Source organism: Myotis davidii, unplaced genomic scaffold, assembly GCF_000327345.1.
Source record: "Myotis davidii unplaced genomic scaffold, ASM32734v1 scaffold1, whole genome shotgun sequence".
Taxonomy (NCBI): Eukaryota; Metazoa; Chordata; class Mammalia; order Chiroptera; family Vespertilionidae; genus Myotis; species Myotis davidii.
This window is the reverse complement of record NW_006294681.1, coordinates 403,566-421,617: the sequence shown is the minus strand read 5'-3', so window position 1 is coordinate 421,617 and position 18,052 is coordinate 403,566. Positions and strand designations below refer to the sequence as shown.

Below are 18,052 nucleotides of genomic sequence, written 5' to 3'. Positions count from 1 at the left end.
ATAATTATTATTATTATTAATTACATGTCCCCCAGCAGGTACTGCCCTATCTTTTATTTCCTCCCCAACAAAATTTTTGTAAAGATTTATCTGTAGTTACTGTCTCCAATCTCACGCCTCCCATTTCCCATTACGCCTCCTCTATAGTTTTTCAGCTCTACCACTCCACAGAAACTTCTTCTGTTGAGATCAGCAATGATCTCCACCTTGCTAAACTCAACAGATTTCTTGGTCCTCATCTTACTTGACTGACCAGCAGCATTTGACACAGTTTATCGGTCTCTCTTCCTTGACACACTTTCTTCACTTGGACACCCCACTCTCAAGGTCTTCCTCTACCTCACTGATAGCCCCTGATCCGTCCTCTTTTGCCAAAGTTCTGAATGTGGGAGTGCCCAAGCCTCAGTTCTGGGTCCTCTGCTTTTTCATATCTATACTACCCCTTAAATCTCAGCTACTCTATTGCCTTAATTTTCTGTCTATATGCCAAGGACCCAAAAACCCCTCTCCTCAACTTGATATTTAATATCTGACTTTCCATGGGACATGTCCATTTAGCTGTGTAATTAGAAATCTGAAATGTAACAACTAAAACTGAGCCATTGATCTTCCCTCCCAAACACACTCATTCACAGCTGTCTACATCAGCTCTGAGCAATTCCTTCCCTCATTCAGAAAATCCTGTCAGCTCTACCTTCAAAATATATTCAGATTCTACGTCCTCACCACTACCTGTCCAACCTGAGCCACTATCACTTCTTAACCTCCTACAGGTATCTGGCTTCCAACCTGATCAGTGCCTTGCAGCCAGAGTAATCATTTAAAACTGTGAATCAGATGTCCTGACTCCACTGTGCCCGATCTTCCAATGTCTACCGTTTCCCTAAAAATAAAAGGCAAAGACATGCAATGGTCTTCAAAGTCTCTCACAATCCAGCTACTTGTCACTCCCCTGACCTGATTTTCAACAACGTTACGCATCACTCACTCCACTCCCACAACACTGGCCTGCGTACCGTTCCCCAGAGACATTAGGCCTGCCTCCACTTTCCTGCCCTTGCACTGGTTGTTCCTCCTCACTTTCTTCAGCTCTGTCAAATGTTACCTCCTCGGGGAGGGTGAACCCATGTAAAATTACAACCAGTTCCACTTCCAGATCCCTCTTATTCTGCTCTGTTTTTTCTGCAGCACTCACTTCTCACATGATATAGAATTTACCTATGTATTGTGTTATTTACTGTCTGAATCCAATGAGAGCTCCTTGCGTGCAGATTATTTTTGTATGTTTTGTTCACTGGTATTTTCCCAAGCATCTAAAACAATGTCTGAAATAAGCCAGTCAGAGAAAGACAAGTACCATATGATTTCACTTACATGTGGAATCCACTGAACAAAATAAATTAACAAACAAAATAGAAACAGACTCATAAATACAAAAAAAGAGATTTATAGTTGTCAGAGAGGGGGGAGGGAGTTATGAGGCTGGGTGAAAAAGGTAAAGGGATTAAGAAAAATAAAATAAAATAAAACCTCATAGACACAGACAACAATATGATGATTACCAGCGGGACAGGGAGTTGGGGGGGGGAGTAGAAGAGGTTATTGGGGGGATAAATGGTGATAAAAGGAGACTTAACTTGGAATGGTGAACACACAATACAATATACAGATGAGGTATTGTAGAATTGTACCCATAAAAGCTATATAATGAGCCTAATATACAAATTATACCTGCAGGAGTTTGACCGGGAGACAGGTCACTTGCTATGACGTGCGCTGACCACCAGGGGACGGCACGGAATGAAGGCAGGCCCCAGCCAGGGAAGGGAGGCCCTGGCTAGCAGCCAGAAGGCCCTAACTGGCCCTGATCTCCAGCTAGGCCTAGGGACTCTACCCATGCACAAATTTCATGCACTGAGCCTCTAGTAAAAGTATAAAGTTGTATTTGTTGAATAAATAAATGAGAGTGATCTTTAGCTATCTTCTCTCTTTTTTTTTGTTTTTGTTTTGTTTTGTTTTTCTTCTGCTAGACAGCTAAACTTTCTCTCAAGATGTTGATCTGCTTCCTTCAAGATGAGGCAAATGGCTGCTAGCCATTTCCAGGTTCATATCTTTACAACTCTAGGACCATAAATGAATGGGGTCTTCCATGTCAACTGTAGTTTAAAAAAAATTCAAGTGCAAGAATCTTAGGTGCCATGCCTACCCTTAAGCCAAATACGTTGGACCAAAGGACACATCTTGTGAAAGGATGATAGATAACATTTACATGTAACATGGGATGTCAGGGAATATGTCACATCTGGGAGAATTGTCCTGACCTGGCACCTACCTCAATTTATTTCTACTAACGTACCCACCATTCTGTCCCTTCTCCTGATAAAAATCATCTATATGATAAAAACCTAAGTGACCATTACAGTGGAAGGACCAGAATGACCAGTTGCTATGATGTGCACTGACTGCCAGGGGCAGATGCTCAACGCAGGAGCTGCCCCCTGGTGGTCAGTGTGCTCCCACAGGGGGAGCGGCCGCTCAGCGGAAGCCAGGCTCACAGCTGGCAAGCGCAGTGGTGGTGGCAGGAGCCTCTCCCACTCCACAGCAGCGCTAAGGAGCAGTGAGCCGAGTGGTAAGGAGCAAGCAGGCAGGCAGACATCCCCCAAGGAGTCCAGGACTGCGAGAGGGTGCAGGCTGGGCTGATGGGCGCACCCCCCCCCCACTCCAGTGCACAAATTTCATGCACTGGGCCTCTGGTTAAGTCATAATTGAAGAAAAAATAATGTTAACATATACAATTGCCAAAGACAATAGTACAACATGGTATCCCATGGAGGGTTCTCTTGCTCTCCCCTCTGCTCCTTCACCAGCAACAGTGTTAACATGTATTAGTTCACACAAACACTCCATCCATGCTTTTGTTCCGGCCCTCCAGTCCAGTTTAAGAACCCATTGTGGCCCTCAAGTCAAAAAGTTTGCCCACCCCTGCCACAGACACTACCCATTCATTATGTCCAACAAAATGGTCTGATTCTCTGGCCCCAAACCTAACCTTTGTAAACAGTTTCTATCTTGTTAAATGGCCCAGTTACTAAAAACCTAAGAATCATCTGCATACCTTTTCCCTTTCCTCCATCCATATGCAACCCAATACCAGGTCAAGTAGTTCCTACAACTAAGAATTTCTCAATTCTAGCCCTCCTATCAACAGTTGTTTGGGGGCCTGCTGTTGTTTTCTGTTTGTTTGTTTGTTTAAGGGGCTTATCTCTATCCTGACTACCTATCTCACTATGTAATGAAATTGCTGGATTCGTCATGTATCTCTATAAATTCTGGGTTGAGGATAGAAACCAACTTTCATCTCTGTACATCCAGCAGCCAAAAAGCATGAATATAGTAGACAACCAAAACACACACTTGTTGAATTGGACTGAAAAGAACACGTGAAAGAGAAGACTAATGGATCTGAGAGATGGGGGTTTCTTTTGCCTTGGTGATTGTTGGGTAATTTATGTAAATAGTAACAGTTAACATGAGTGGCCTCAATTTCTCTCAGTGCAGGTAACAGACTTAAGGAATCATTTAACTTGACCTATCAGAATTGTGAAAGGCTCTAAGTGTGTAAACACTGACAAATATGGGCATTAAGCAATCTTGAATTAATATAGCAGAAAAGTGTGAACATTTGAGGATTGGGACGTATTTACATGTCTTCCTAATGCAGGTAGGAAGGCACCTTATTCTGCTTTCTACACCCCTCAGGGTTTTCAATATTGCAGGAATTCAATAACTATTTACTAATAGTGCATGCCTACTTTTCTTGAAGGGGATAAGCAATAAAGCCTTTTCAAAACTCATCCATCTGCCTCCAAAACTACTTCTATCCTCAGAGGTAAAATAAACTGTGAAGATCTTACCTCAACTGCATAGCAGAGCTAGTTTTCAACCTCCTTATCTCTCTGGTTCTAGAGCCCTAGTTCTTCACCACTCTGCCATATTGCCACCTGAAGTGTTCTGAATAAAGGTAAACATGGATGGCCACCGTCGGCTATATTGCTTTTTGTACCAAGAGCTCCATCTGATTTGTGTTTTGAAATGATCTTGTGGCCTCTGATCTGAGTTCTGGAGGCATGCTTAGATTTCCAAATGTCCTAATCCAATCCCACTCAAACAACTCTTTTCTCTAATTCCCAGAAACAGGGTTATTCTGTCTTCAGGGATGAGCTGTTTCTCATAGCCCCAGACTCTCTCTGGGATTCAGGATCTTGTGATCTTTTTATGTTGGACCCTGAAACTACTCATGTAGCTGACAAGTGGTCCAACAGGAATTTCCAACAACTGGCTTAGCTCTCTGAATCATGTGGAGCCGTGACTCATATTCTTTATCGTCAACTGTGTGTCAGATTTCCCAGCATTTCATTATTATGAACCAATAATGACTACAAAGAAAATTGTCCACAGGCGTTATTTTCCACAATGTGATGAGCAATGATTTTACTTAAGGACAGTTCTTTTTAAAATTATTAATGTTTTACTGATTGACTACCTATAATGCATCAGACATTTTTTCTAGGTGCTGAGGATGTAGAGATTAATAAAAAGCAGACTCTGATTCTCATACTAGCTCCTGACATAATGGCCTGGAGCGATGTCTATTGGCTGATTATTATAATACATGGTGATGTGAATTCTGAGGTGCTGGGGCAGAAGACGGTGAATTCTGACTGGGAAAGAGCTGGAAAAACTCCAGTTAGGTGGAGTTTTTACACTGGGTCTACAAAGGTTGAAAGAAAGATATTTCAATGGAATAATCATAATAATAAGACTTGCCCTGTTTGAAGATGCATACCTTCTGGATAGCTGAAATATAAATCTTTTGGTGGTGTTAATTTGAGAATGGCAATGTCCTTGTAGAATCATATCATTTCCAAAGTGATTATCTAGTCTGACTTTCTTATTTATGAGAAAACTGAATCTCAGAGAGAGTTAGCGAGAAATGTTATCGTGCCATTTCTCTGTGGGAATCAGTTCCATCATTGTCTTCTTCACAAATATCACGACCCTGGCTGTTTTCCTTTAATAAGGGTAAGTACTCTAAGTTATTCCCTTGACCTGGTTGTAACTGCAGCATTCCAATGGAAACTTGGAAACAGCAGTTGGAAAAAGAGAGCACTCACTGCTATGGACTCCTCCTTTCTTGATCTTAAGGCTTCAGGGCCCCTGGGAAAGCATGCTCTGGATGTAGCCAAACTTCTAGCCATTTTCCAAAGCCATCCTGTGACAGACAGAAACAATGTCCTTGACTGTTGCTTCCTTCCTTTTCCTTTTATAAATATGGGTACTACGGAAGGGGGTGAATTTGAAAATAAATTTATGTATATTATAAATAGTTGTAAAACTGTCGCTGTTCAAAATAATTTACAAATGAAGAATGATCCATTTTAAGTTTATTCTAAATTTGTGACACAGGTCATGAGATGTCCTACAAATTTGAGTCATCTTAAAATACTAAAAGGCCCTTTTACCCACTCATATAAGCACAGTGCTTGAGACTCTTAATTTATGTGTTCCTTTTTATAACAGAGTAACAATTTTTTAAAGTCCCAAAATAGACTTTGGTTCTGTTTGGCCAGAATTTCTTCTCAAACATGACTCTTCAGAGTACAAATGCAGGGTTTCAAAGAGGGTTTGGGTTACCTTAGTCCCACTAAAGCAGATTAAGGAAACTGACATGAATCAGTCACTTTGGCTCCTAAAAAGGAAAGACTAGCCCTTTAAAAATATTACAATTGCCTATAAAGTGGAATGCAATCTGCATATATCTTCCAATGCAGTGTAATTAAGAACATTTTTACCTACTTACTCAATTTTATTAACTTTATATTTGAGGCTGAAATAATTGCTCTATGGTTGCTCTCCAGTGAACAAAGGGAAGGGGAAAGCACACAAATAAAATATGTAGATGCTTCTGGACTAAGACTTTTGCTTGAACAGTGTTGAGATCTATGTTTGTCTCAAAGTAGGAAGTCAGTTGCAAAATAGCAGTATTCCAATAGAAATCACCAAATGAGGAAGGACATTGCTAAAATGCAGTCTAGTCTAGCAAGACTATTCTATTTTAGATCTATCCTGTAAAAACCAAGTTCAGGTAGGATCATTTTGTTAAACAAAAAATTAGGGTTAAATACAAAAGAAGAAGAATCATTAGTGAAGAGATGAAAAACTAAGACTACATATTTGTCAAGTTACATGAGTACTATTTACAGAACTATTACCCAGAAATTTCATGACAATAGCATTTACTCTGCTTTATGTAGTAACTAGAGGCCTGGTGCACAAATTCATGCACGGGTGGGGCCCGGCCAGCCCGCCCCGATTGGGGCTGATTGGGCTGGGCCAGCTGGGGGAGGGGATGTGGGAGGTTGGCCAGCCAGCCCTGCCCCCCGATTGGGATGTTGGGGGTGGAGCCGGCTGACGGAGGGGTGGTGGGCGGTTGGTGGGCCTGCCCCGCCCCTTGGTCAAACTCCCGGTCAAAGGGACAATTTGCATATTAGGCTTTTATTATATAGGATTTCTCTCTCTAGTAAAAAATACTCAGTCCTAAGTTAGAAAATTAACTACTGAGCCCTCCTCCCCCGAATTTGGTACATTTAGTTTAAAACAATATTCAATGTGACACAAATGACCACAGGTCTACTTGAAACCTACAATGAGTAAAATCTGAGTAGCACAGGTAAGGCATATTGTAGACCACCCAAAGACCCTTATTCTTGGGGAATAAACAACCCTGAATCACATTGTCATTATGACTTTATCCCTAGGAACGCTGTGGGATTTGATTTTCTATACCTTTCTTTTTTTGGTTGATAGCCCACCCACAGAATCATTAGAAAAACTGTGTAGTGGCTATGTTATCTACAACCAAGAAACTCCACCCACCTGCAGTAGAGCAGGCTTTATCTCTAAGGCCTCCCTGTATGGTAATTCTGAGGAGTAAATAAGATGGGAAAGTTTTATGTATAAATATGGAGATTTTCCATATAGAAAGAAAACACTGACTTGGATCAATTCCTTTACTTTAGAAAAAGAAAACGTTCAAGGATGTTACTTTTGGGTTCCTTCTCTTAAAAAGTAAAAGCCACTTTGATTTCAAAATATGTCCTGTTTTTACAATTGGGGTATTCTGCCATGGACTACTGTCCACAAATGCATCACAGTCACAAATGCTGTGGCCAAAAGTTTTTACCCTTCTGCAGTTGACGGGTGATTTCATATGTTCTAGGAGTATTTTTATCTTTTGGCATGATGCTCTATACCATATGGTACAACACACTGACAAGCAAAAAGGGTAGAACTAGTTTGAAATCTATACACATATATATACACACATATATTTACACATTTACATATTCACACACACATACACTGCATGTATAGTGAAAGAACTTGCATGTATGCCTGCGAAGAAATAAGAGCCAAGTTACACATTCTACACACAGTACTGAGAGTCTCTGTCCACATGAAAAAAGGTCATTCGAAATCCAAGGCAAGATTAAGAGCTCACTGTAGATCTGAAAGCATTCAAGAGACATATCAGGAACCACCGGGCTTTGCTACATCAAGTAATCTTTGAACCGTCTGGAACGCTTTCTCACACAATATTTAATGCTGGTTTTCTATGTGCAATAGGAACTGCAGCAATGCCGTGACAGCTTGTATAATACATTTAGGAAGGACTGTTCAAAGGAGAAACACACTAAACTGTCTTTAATGGATTCCTAGAGGGTGACAATATTCTTCCCCTCTGATTCCAGGATGCTTCAACATGGTTTTCCTTTGGAAAACAGTGATTTTAAATCAAACTGTACACGTTTCCAGAAAGACTATGGTGTGACTCTTGGCCTGCTCACTAGTCTTTGTATCAAGAGGCAGAGTCCCCTGGGGGAGGGGAAGGAACATAGAAGAAAAGCTCCCTAACAATGGTTTATAAAATTTGATAATAAAAGTACAGGTAACAAAAGCAAAAATAAACTAATGAGGTTACATCAAACTAAAAAACTTCTGCACAACAAAGAAAACTATCAACAAAATGAAAAGGCAATTTATGAAATGGGAGAAAATATCTACAAACCATATGCTGATAAAGCATTAATACCCCATATCTATAGGGAACTCCTACAACTCAACAGTAAAAAACAACAACAAATAACCCAATTTAAAAAAATGGGCAAAAGAAGTGAATAGACAATTTTCAAAAAAAAGACATAAATTGGCCAACAAGTATATGAAAAACTGTGCAACGTCACGAATCATCAGGGAAATGCAAACCAAAACCACAACAAGATATCACCTCTCATCTGTCAGGATGGGCATTATAAAAAAATAAAATAAGTGTAGGTGAGGATGTGGAGAAAATGGAACGTTTGTGCACTATTGGTGGGAATGTAAGTTGGTACAGTCATTATGGAAAACATTAAGGCAGTTCCTCAGAAAATTAAAAATAGAACTACCATATGATCCAGCAACTCCACTTCTGGGCATAAAATCCAAAAAATTTGAAATCAGGACCTCAAAGAGATTATCTGCATTCTCCTGTTCATTAAAGCATTATTCACAATAGCTAAGACATGTGGAAGCAACTAAAATGTCCATCAATGCAGAAATGGATTTTTAAAAAGTGTTACGTATATTCAATGGAATATTACTCAACTTTAAAAAGGAAATCTCACTATTTGTGACCATATGAATGAACCTGGAAGACAATCTGCTGAGTAAACTAAGCCAGATACAGGTCAAATACTACATACCACTTACATGAAAAATCTAACTAAAATAACCAAACTCAGAAAAAAATATAAAATAGTGGTTAACAGGGACTAGGGGGAGAGTGAAACAAAGAGATATTCATCAAAGGCTACAAAGTTTCAGTTATAGAAGATAAACAAATCCCAGATACCTGCTGTACAACATAGTACCTATAGTAATACTGTATTGTATATTTAAAAATTTGCTAAGAGGGTTGATATTATATTAAGTATTCATTGTCATCATCATCATGAATAAAGAAGATGGGAGGAAACTTTTGCAGGTGATAGATATCGTTGGGGTATAGATTTTGGTGACGGTTTCACTGATGTATACTTATCTCCAGACTCATTGTATATATTAAATATGTATGTCAAAAAGGAGGCTATTTTCCACTGTATCTGAATAAAACGGGTACACAATAACCTCAATTCCTCTGCTGAGCCATTAAGTGCGTGGGCGCAGAAGCCAGTAAATGGGAAAGAGAAAAAGAGGTATTTTCTCACATTTAGTCCATTAAATATGATTTTCATACAACCTAGTGTCAGAGGGAGATGGCAGACTATTCGTGCCTGTTTTTTTCAGGCGATGTATCCTTTTAAAGTCCAAGTGTATATAGTCATATAGTCATAACTTGGTTCAATTTCTACCAGAAATGCTTAAAAGTTATATTAGATCTTAAGACTTATTTTTAGTAACAAGTAAGTGCAAATGTCAGAACATTATATTGAGAAAATTAAAAAAGAAAAAAAAACAGTATTAAATGTTTGGACTTCAAGTTAAACACTACATTTGAACCCTAACTGCATTATATTCCGGTTTTATGATTTTTGAGAACATTATTTAAATAAGACTTACCTTTTACCTCTATAAAATTAGGAAAGTTGTTATGAAGAAGGAGTCAATAAATTCCATGTAATAATAATATAAAGTTCTTGCCTCTATGTCTAGTAGGCACATAGGAAGTGCTCAGAAATGTTGGATGTCATTATTATAACAAGTCAAAAACAATTCTATGCTAGTATTGACTCAATACACAAAAATATATAAAACAGTCCAGAATGTTGGAGTAGCTAAACCCAAAGTGGTAACTGTCCGTCTTCCAAAGATGTTAACCTCTCCACGTCCTGCCCCAAAAAGACAGCACCGCTGAAACACTATATCAGGACACTAAATTCTCACTGGATATGGCTGAACAATAAGCCACTTGTCTTCCTGGGAGAAAGTGGTTTGGGTGTTCATAGTTCTAAAACAAAGCAATGCTTTCACCAAGGCAACTTTGATTTTCAAACAGAAAACCTGATTTCTTTAATATTTATGAGAAATCATCCTACCATTACTTGTTGAAATGTGTGAAGATCAAAATGTGTGTGAGTCTATGCGATTAACCCAAACCAGGCTGAGCCCTTGCACAAAGGCGCTCACCTGTTAAATGCAGCGGCGCCCACCTACACCAGGGAGGGGAACCATAAGCACAGTTATACAAACCCAGTATTTAGACCCGAAAGTTAACAATATTTATTTTTAAACTCTGAGTTTTCAGAAGCAGGAATTTTAGGAATTGACTGCACTCCAACTGCTATGTTTTTCAGTGAGGTTTACACTAAAGAATAATTGTTGCACCAATATGTTCTCCATTTTAAATATTCATAATAGGTAAGCACTTGCTTATAAAATCTTTACTTTTTGATGAAAGCAGCAGAAAACTTGATTTGGGTGAGATCTGATTTATCCTTTTTATTTGAAGTTTGAACATTGTGCTATCGATATCTGCAACTCTACAATATCATATTGTAAATAGATAACAATTACTGCACCAAGCAGTTAACTCATTCATTCATCCTTCTCTCTTATAACAAATATTCACTGGGACCTACTCAGTGTCTAGTGATTATGCTAGGTGCTAAAACTAAAGGAAAGCTTCTAAAGTTCCCTCTTCATTGCTACCAACTATTTAGGATAAAGTTATGAAGAGAAATGACAAAGGATTTAAATCCTGTTATGGTTGCACCTTTATTAAAATTTCTATTAATTTTTGTATTACCCAATTATAGACTTAATTAATGCTTTCTACTTTCCTAGGAGGAAAAAAGATCCTATCCCAAATACCCCTGTGTTGAAAAAAATGCCAAAGCCATAAAAATGAGCACTGCAGCTATAAAAATGCATGATATAATAGATGTCACCTTCTCTCATTCAGTAAGGTACTTTCTATAATTTTGTCCTTTGCCTTTCACAGAACAGTAACTTGAAGTCGTTTCAGTGGGATTTTACTTTGGATAAAGTACAAAAATATTCTCCTACAAGAAGCTGTTAATCTTTCCTCTCTAGCTGATGGTTCTTTCTGCTCTACTATTTTTTGGGGAAATCAGTGAAGTACAGCATCCATTTCCCTAGATCTCTTCAAATCCTAGACTCTGGAAATATTAGAGGGACCATTTTCTAAAGTATATGATGGTCTAACCCAGAGGTTCTCAACCTGTGGGCCGCGACCCCTTTGGCGGTCGAACGACCCTTTCACAGGGGTCGCCTAAGACCATCCTGCATATCGGATATTTACATTACGATTCATAACAGTAGCAACATTACAGTTATGAAGTAGCAACGAAAATAATTTTATGGTGGGTTACAACATGAGGAACTGTATTACTGTATTTAAAGGGCTAGAAGGTTGAGAACCACTGGTCTAACCACTAGGCTAAACACCTGAAACCAATGCAAAATAATTTTGAAAGTCAACTGTAATTGAAAAATAAAATAATAATAATAATTTTTTTAATCCTCAGAGTCATCCTCAGCTCTTGCTCCAGGCCATGGGCAGCAGGAAGGAGGAATGTACCAAGACTGGAAAATAAAAAGTTTCCTGACCAAATCACATCTGGATCGCAAGACCTACAGCCTATGTCTTCTTTTCAAAAAGATTCATGGAATTATTAGCTACATCACAACCATTCAAAACTTACTCATGAATTGAGGAATAAGAAAGAGAGACATTGATGCATAGCTCATGATAATCTATGAAGCTTGGGATCAAAAACTCTCAAATTATTATATATTGACAGAGTGATGAAGGCACTGAGTATTTAGAAATGTTTACTCTCCATCCTGCTTGTCATGGGCAATCAGAAAAGTAATATAAGTCCATCTTTCCCACTCTTTGCTTCTTCTTACACGAAGTGGTATAGTTTAATACAGACAGCATGGGGGAGATAGGCATTGTGTTAGCTTTTTATGGCCTCTATAACAAATTATCACAAATGTGTGGCTTACCCAATACAAATTTATTATTTTATGGTTCTGTAGGCCAGCAGTCCAAAATGAGTCTCCCTGGGCTAAAATCAAATACTTAATGTTCACAGGGCTAGGTTCCTTTCTGGAGGCTCTAGAAGGAAATTTTTTTCTTGTCTTTCCAGCTCAAGAGGCTGCCCATTGTTTGGCTTTTGGACTCTTTAATCCCTCCCCAAAGCCTGCAATGGTTGACTGACCCCCTCTCCTGTCCTCTACAGATACTACAGATAGCTTCTTGGTATTAAGTCACAGGTTTGGGCATTAAGGTGTGAACAGCTGCAGGATTAAGGGAGCTTTATTCTACCACAGCTACAATGGACCTGGAATAAAAAAACTATTCTACTCCCAAGAACTCTGCAACCTGAGGTAAATTAGGCAATCTCTTATTGTGTTAGTCTCTTCTGAAAAATAGCTTAATAATGACTATCTCAACAACCACAATAAAGATTAAATGAGATGATATATGCAAAATATCTAAGCTCCTGAGCCTGGTATAAAGTAGGGCCCAGACGTTGTAGATTGTGATAAGGAAAACATTCTGAGATATTCTTAATTAAATTACAGCAGCCCAGAGGATGGAAGGAAGAGGAAGAAGCTAACCAGTTAACCCCTACAAGGCAACACCAACAAAAGACTGCTCACACTCCTGAGTATATGATGAAACTTTAACTTCCTGGTGGCTACTACAGAGATTGTCTACAAGAGAAAGGCCAGGTGCCACCCACCCCAGGAACCTCCGCTTCTTGCTTTCCCATGAGCTTTCTAGACTGTTGCCCACAACCAATCCAAAGAGCAAACACATCTTCCTTCTGGATTGTGCCCCTATCCTAGAATTGCCCTCACTTCACCTTATTCTGCCCACCTTATGTGTAGCCAATGTAAATTCTTTCAAAACAACTTTCATCCTTCTTCCCCCAAACTTGACCTGTGATAGAGCGCCATCAACTCCAGGACGGCGGCCATGCTGCCCTCTCCACCTAACCATGCTGCTGGTGGGTTAGAGTCACACCCCTGAACCTGCTCCTTTAGGATCCAATAAATCCTGCCTTTTATTTATTTTCTCAGTATCCCCAGGCTATATCAACTCCCATCCATCAGGGACACCAGAGCTGAGCATCATCTACACTAATAAAAGACAAAGATGTTAATTGACCATACCTTTGCTACACCCATCAGCCAATCAGAAGAGTATGCAAATTAACCCAACAAAGATGGCTGTTAAATTTGCATACTGCATATGGGGTGGCACAGTGCGATCCACCTGCCCCGCTGCCCGCCAGGCCTGCCGTCCATGTGCACAGCCCGGGCCTGCCATTTGCGGTGGGCAGCAGGGCAGGGCGGTGTGGCAGAGGGCCTACCATCAGCTACCAAGCGTGGGATCCGGGCCTGCCATCTGCCACCCGGGGAGCAGGCCTAAGCCAGCAGGTGGTTATCTCCCAAGGGGTCCCAGACTGTGAGAGGGCACAGGTCGGGCTGAGGGACATCCCCCCCATCCCCCCGCCAGTGCACAAATTTTTGTGCACCGGGCCTCTAGTACATAAAATATGAGAGAAACAACTCTTCATATTCATAAAGAAGCCTGTAATATAAATGTTTGTGTTTTACCAATTAAAATCTTACATAGTAATTCCTAGGTGAACCATATTTCAAGGCTGCATCTTGCAGCATTTGTTTCTACAGCCACCAGTCTTCTGGCGCTTAGAGTCTGAACTACAGAATTAACCATGAATATGACTGTAGAGATTATGTTCTGGTCCCTGTTTCTCCAAGTCTGCAATAAACCCTGTCTTTTAAAAAGGCTTTCAGCTGTGGACATTAAGTATTTCTGTCTTATAATTTTGATCTCTTATCTTCCTCTCGAAAGTCAACATGATCGTGGGGGGAGCTGGATTTTGGATCTAGGTCCATTTTGGCTTATAGCCATGCTTGTCTTACACAACACTGCCTTCTACAAGAAGGTTTTATTGTTGGGAAACACTGAGCAAACAATGTCTTTACATACACTATTGGCCCTGTATTACTAAAGTAAGCACTCCAAGATTTTATTCTGATGGAGGTAAGAGATTCAGGCTGATCCAGCACAAATTCTGAATTGATTTATCTTATGCAAATATTTGATAATTATAAAGGGAAAACCAGGATTTATCAGCCGAATATGATTACAGTGTTGACCAATCCTCCATGCTGATGATATTAGCAGTTCTGCCCATCTCATGAAGCATTGAATGGTCATTTTAAATGACCCACAAGATAAACAGCCAAGTGTTTGTTTTTCAGAGCTTCCATGTTCCCAGAACAACACAACAGGAATGTTCTGGATGTTCAAGAACTTTTTTTTTTTTTTCAAGTTACAAAATAACACATTGAAGCAAGTCTGAAATCTGTCTCAAATGGTAACAAGACCAATCCAAACTCTGCAGCTTAATAAGGAGAAGTATGCAGTAACTGCTTAGCCCTTCAATCAAGAGCCGCAGATGTGCCTTGATTAAAGACTCTCCCTATCGCCTCCCATGTAAAAACACAAAAGTCCACCTGTTAAATTCAGCATACCCTTTAGTAGGAAACGACTTAGCTTTCAGCTGCACATATCCTTTTCCTAATGGTGGTATGAGAAGAGAGGACCACAGGAAAAAGATCCACTAATGATGGCATCCTAGCTCTTCTCATTCTCTAGGCCCACGGTCGGCAAACTGTGGCTCGCGAGCCACATGCGGCTCTTTGGCCCCTTGAGTGTGGCTCTTCCTAAGCCTTAGGAGTACCCTAATTAAGTTAATAACAATGTAGCTACCTATATAGTTTAAATTTTAAAAATTTGGCTCTCAGAAGAAATTTCAATCGTTGTACTGTTGATATTTGGCTCTGTTGACTAATGAGTTTGCCGACCACTGCTTTAGGCCGTAGTAACAATGTGAGGAACCTGGAGCACCAGGGGTCACGTCTGAGAGTACTTAAGTAATTATAAGGAGAAAACAATCAATTTATGTGATACAGTATGTCAACAAATCAGGGTTTCAAAACAACTCGTTATCAACATAACCCTAAAATCTTACAATTAAAAAAAAATCACTGAATTTTTACTTTGATTAAAATTTATCTTAACAGCATTTAAATCTTATTTCTTACCTATTACAGCATTTTGGGGGTGTGGAGTTATATATGTTGGGGGAACAAGATGAAAGAGGAAAGGAAACCAGCAACTAGGAGGGTCTCTGGGAGGTGCCAAAGAAACCTGATCAAGCAACTGTCTTTTTTTTTTTTGGTCTTTATTGTTGAAAGTATTACCGATGCTCCTTTTTATTCCCCTATTGACCCCCTTCACCCCGCACCCACCCCTCCCAAGCCCAACTGTCTCCTAAGTGACTTCCCACTTTACAAAATGTCTTCACATTTCTCATGCACTTTGCTTCTCACGTCTGCTTTGTGAGGTAGCTGCTATTGCCATTTTCTAGTTAAGGAAGATGATTCAGATAGGTCATCTTCCTTACCTAGATAGTCAAACCGGTCAGCGGTCACAGAATTCCCGGACCCTCTGAATCTCCTGCTGAGGAAGAGGCTCTCTCTGAGGTAGCCTGGAGAATGTCATTTGGTGAGCCATCCTCTTCAGGGCTCAATCTTTGAGGTCTTTTTCTAGTTAAAGACTTTGTTCATCTAGCACAAGTTCAGTTGTGTTCTCAAAATCTAGAGTTTTCCCTTACAGCCTCAGAAGGGTCTGAGGCCTGCTGACACCCTGACATCAGCCCGGTAGGACTCTGACCTCCAGAACTGTGAGAGAGTCTGTGCTGTTTTACACCACCAAACTTGTGGCTATTTGTTACAGCAACAATAGGAAACCCATACAGATTTTGGTACCTGGAATACCTTAAAATGTAGAAGTGGCTTGAGAATTCAGCAATGAGCAGATGCTGGGAGGATTCTGAGGAGGATAATAGGAAAACCTAGATTGCCTTGAACAAATGGTAAGTACAAATATGAATGTTAACAACTGAGGACTCGGAAGTGATGAGTATGTAGAGAACAGATATATCATCTTAAAGAATACCTACCTTGTCATAAATAGACTGTAAGTAGAAATATTAACATTAAAGGCACTTCTGATAAGGACCCAGATGAAATGAGGAGCATGTTATTGGAAACTGGAAAAAAAAATCCCTGTCATATAATTGCAGAAAGCTTAGCTGCGTTGTGCCCTGAAGTTAGGTGGAAAGCAATGTTTGTAAACAGTGTGAACTTGGATATTCAGTGTCATTGTTTGGGACCTTCGTAACTTTTGTGGCTGTTGGGATGGGGTAAATATATTTTGCATGTAAAATGGACATAACAAATCTTTGGAGGTTGGTGGACGTACTGTAGTAGGAAGACTATCCCTTAAAGATGCCTAAGTCTTAATCCTCAAACCTGTGAATATGTTACCTTATGTAGCAAGAAGAACTTTGCAGATATGACTATATTAAGGACCTGGAGATGGAAAGATTATCCTAGATTATATGGATTGGTTCAATGTAATCACACGGGGCCTTAAAAGAAAGAGGCAGGAATGTCAGCATATGAAAAAGAGATTTAAATTCTGGTGGCCTCTAGAAACTGGAAAAGGCAAGACCCACCAAAAGGAATGTAGCCCTATCAAGATAACCAGAAATGTATCTGCACACTACAACAAAACCCAACACTTTTCAGGGGAGGATAGTGAAGTCCACAATCTAGAAAGACAGTGCTTATAACCAATAGAATGGCCACATTAAGTATGAGTGAGGATGTGCAACAACTGGAACTCACATATAGCACTGATGGAAATGTAAAGAATAGTACAATTACTTTATTTCCCCAAAACTATTGAGAAGTAACCTAGATCACACACACATATATACTGGTACATATACTAGAGGCCTGGTGCATGAATTCGTGTTCCGTGGGGGGGAGAGGGGGGTTTCCTCAGCCAGGCCTGCAACCTCTTGCAGTCCGGGAGCCCTCAGGGGATGTCTGACTGACAGCTTAGGCCTGCTCCCCACTGGCCGTCAGGCAGACATCCTTAGTGCTGCTCGCCAGCTGTGAGCCTGGCTTTTGGCTGAGCGGGATTCCCCCTGTGGGAGTGCACTGACCACCAGGGGGCAGCACCTGAATTGACTGTCTGCCCCCTGGTGGTCAGTGTGCATCATAGTGACAGGTTGTTCTGCTGTTTGGTTGATTTGCATATTAGCCTTTTATTAAATAGGATATATAGTTGTGCATATATAGGTCCATATAAGTGTGTGTGTATCTATACTTAGACACAGACACACACATAATGTGTGTGAATGTGGGTGTGTAGGATATCTAATCACTGAGTAGTTATTACTATCCTGTAAAACATACCTGCTTGTTTTTCAAAAGATACGAAGAACCTGGTAGAAAAGGAAAATAACCCGGTGAAGAGGAAAAGTAGAGTGATTTCAAAATGAATGCTTTTATTTTGAACTTCTGATCTACTTCCACATATCAGATCACATAAACGACACACTTCTGGGGTTTGTTTTGTTCTAATAAAAATAATAGAGCAAATGCATAAAACTCACACTGTAAACTCATTTAGTACTCACAAAAACCCCGGGAGGTACTATTATTTTTCCCCAGGCAGGTACAGTGAGATAAATTGGGGCACAGAGGCACCCAGAGTTACTCTTCATACCACGTACCTTCCTAAAACATGCCGCTCTGCACGGAATGAAATGTAAGAAAATTTCCCTCCCTAAATGCTCTATGAATTCTAGGCCCTAAAGCTTCAACAGGCTGCGACAGGGCACCAGAATGTGTCTGGGAGCCACGCGTGACGCATAACGTGTAACACAGCCCAGCGCTTACTACAACCTGCACCCACAGCAAATCCAAGTCGGTCCCCACGCTTTCTTTCACATGGACGCGTACGTGTAGGAAAGAGTCCCAAAAAGCCTGTGCCATTACCCAGGATCCCCAAAGACGCCGGCGCCCC

General features: G+C 40.2%; 1 protein-coding gene across 1 annotated transcript in view; it reads right to left on the bottom strand.

Annotated features, from left to right (window-relative positions):
* Nucleotides 1-17,548, bottom strand: part of LOC102767325 (25-hydroxycholesterol 7-alpha-hydroxylase) — a 155,448-nt gene extending 137,900 nt beyond the window's left edge. The window contains exon 1 of the mRNA XM_015567419.1: nt 17,440-17,548. The gene's annotated coding sequence lies outside the window, so the exon portion shown is untranslated. The remainder of the gene's footprint in view (nt 1-17,439) is intronic.
* Between the last annotated feature and the right edge of the window lie 504 nt (nt 17,549-18,052).